General features: G+C 48.2%; 1 pseudogene across 1 annotated transcript in view; it reads right to left on the reverse strand.

Moving 5' to 3' along the window:
* Nucleotides 1-153: 153 nt before the first annotated feature.
* LOC308660548 (transducin-like enhancer protein 1) overlaps nucleotides 154-2,500 on the reverse strand; it is a 70,027-nt pseudogene continuing 67,680 nt past the window's right edge. The window contains exons 13-15 of the transcript XR_014028809.1: nucleotides 2,438-2,500; nucleotides 323-505; nucleotides 154-238 (exon numbers count right to left, since the gene is read on the reverse strand). The exon at nucleotides 2,438-2,500 is cut by the window's right edge and continues 70 nt beyond it. The product of XR_014028809.1 is annotated as a transducin-like enhancer protein 1 (transcript). The remainder of the gene's footprint in view (nucleotides 239-322; nucleotides 506-2,437) is intronic.

Here is a 2,500-nt window from a genome sequence, read left to right on the forward strand (position 1 = left end):
AAGGAAGAAATGAGAGAAGGGAAGGAAGCAAGCTTGGAATTCTTCGCCCTGCCTAGCGTCCGGGGCCTCCCTCCATCCCGGAGAGGAGGAGCAGGGCCTTGACTCGCACCCGCTGCTTTCCACACCCAGGCGAGAGACCGGGCGGAGCTTCACTTACGGCTTGGCAGGAGTCATGCCGGCCTGCATTCCCGCCGAAAGGCCTGAGGCCCTCAAATGCCGCGTGAGGATCATAAGCTACCTAGAAGGACAGGAGGATCTTCGGTTAATACCAGGCAGGACCCCCCCCTTTCCCCTGCGAGGGGGCTTCTCCCCACAGACTCACCAAAGGGGAACGCCCGTAGCTGCCCGTCCCCACGACGGCGGCCCCGCTCAGCTGGGGGGAGACCAGGTGCAGCCCGGCGTAGGCTCCGGTGCCCACCATGTCCGCCGTTGACCGAAACGTGGGCGACGTTAAAAGCCGCTTGGTAGGAACTTTGGACGGTGAGCGGATTCCGCAGGCTCAGAGCTGAAACCGAAAGAGACGATCCCCTTCTTCGTTTCCCCCAAACCGCTTCAAATTCACCCTAAAACAGCGCCGCTCCGTCTCAGCAGCTTTAAAAATGTGTGGACTTCAACTCCCAGAACTCCCCCCTGCCAGCAGAATTCTGGGAATTTACGTCCCCAGGTCTGGTTGGAAGAATTCTGGGAGTTTTTAACTCCACAGATCTGGACTGAGGAATTCTGGGGCTTTTTAACTCCACAGATCTGGACTGAGGAATTCTGGGAGTTTTTAACTCCACCGATCTGGACTGAGGAATTCTGGGAGTTTTAACGCCACAGATCTACACTGAGGAATTCTGGGACTTTTTAACGCCCCAGATCTGGACTGAGGAATTCTGGGGCTTTTTAACTCCACAGATCTGCACTGAGGAATTCTGGGAGTTTTAACACCACAGAACTACACTGAGGAATTCTGGGACTTTTTAACGCCACAGATCTACACTGAGGAATTTTGGGACTTTTTAACGCCACAGATCTGGACTGAGGAATTCTGGGAGTTTTTAACTCCACAGATCTGCACTGAGGAATTCTGGGACCTTTTAACGCCACAGATCTGGACTGAGGAATTCTGGGAGTTTTTAACTCCACAGATCTGGACTGAGGAATTCTGGGAGTTTTTAACGCCACAGATCTGGACTGAGGAATTCTGGGAGTTTTTAACGTCACAGATCTGGACTGAGGAATTCTGGGAGTTTTTAACGCCACAGATCTGGACTGAGGAATTCTGGGAGTTTTTAACGCCACAGATCTGGACTGAGGAATTCTGGGAGTTTTAACGCCACAGATCTGGACTGAGGAATTCTGGGAGTTTAAGTTCACAGATCTGGGTTGAAGAATTCTGGGAGTTGGTCCACTGATCTGGGTTGAGGAATTCTGGGAGTTTACGTGCACAGATCTGGACTGAGGAATTCTAGGAGTTTTAAGCCCACGATCTGGATTGAGGAATTCTGGGAGTTTTAAGCCCACGATCTGGATTGAGGAATTCTGGGAGTTTTAAGTCCACAGATTTGGGTTGAGGAATTCTAAGAGTTTTAAGTCCACAGATCTGGACTGAGGAATTCTAGGAGTTGAAGTGCACAGATCTGGGCTGAGGAATCTTGGGAACTGAGGTTGACAGATCTAGACTGAGGAATTCTGAAGTTTAAGTCCACAGATATGGGCTGAGGAATTCTGGGAGTTGAAGTCCACACTTCTTAAAGTTGGCGAGGTTGAGAAATACCGTCTAAAAAGCAGGCCTGCATTTCAATTTAATTCCCCTTTCTCTCTCCATCACTCTCACCCACACTCACTTGTCCAATCTTAAACTTTAAGAAATAAGCAAGCTATGAGTTACACACTCTAAGTCAATTAACATTCTGGCCAACCACTTTTAGCCTGCTAGTAACTTTTATGAACATATTGACAGGGGTGCTTTAAAACTGTCCTTTCATCAGCTCCACATCTTCCTGCAGATAAATTTGGTCCTCCACTTTATTATGTTTTTTATGGCTTTCTTAATAGCTTTACGGTGATCCCTTCCTGCCACAGAAACTTTCCTCCCTACAAAAAGAAAAAAACAACCCTCTTTGCAACTCTTTGTTAATCCAGTGGGAATTGCTTTAAGTTTCTAGTCCTTATGATGGGTGCAGAAGTTTGTGAAACAGAACCAGGGCAGTTTAAAACTGGCCATTTTTAAAATTATGAACTTCAGTAAAAAAAAGGACAATTTGCCCTCTTTTTGCTTTTCATCAGGGACTCTTATTACCAATTCACACCCCCAACACCCGCAGTTAGAAAACTAGCACCTGTGTGCTGATTTTCTCAATGTGGGGAGGGGCCTAAGAAATGTTGCAAGGTGTAATCTCCCCCTAAACCCAATTCTATCACTCCCAGCATCCCTTTTCACCCTCCACGTTACCGAGTGACTCCACCGTCTGCTTTGCTACTCCTGGACGGAACTGGGAGAGGCTGCCAGACGATC

Source organism: Vipera berus (assembly GCF_964194415.1).
Source record: "Vipera berus genome assembly, chromosome: 1".
In the NCBI taxonomy this organism is placed as follows: domain Eukaryota; kingdom Metazoa; phylum Chordata; class Lepidosauria; order Squamata; family Viperidae; genus Vipera; species Vipera berus.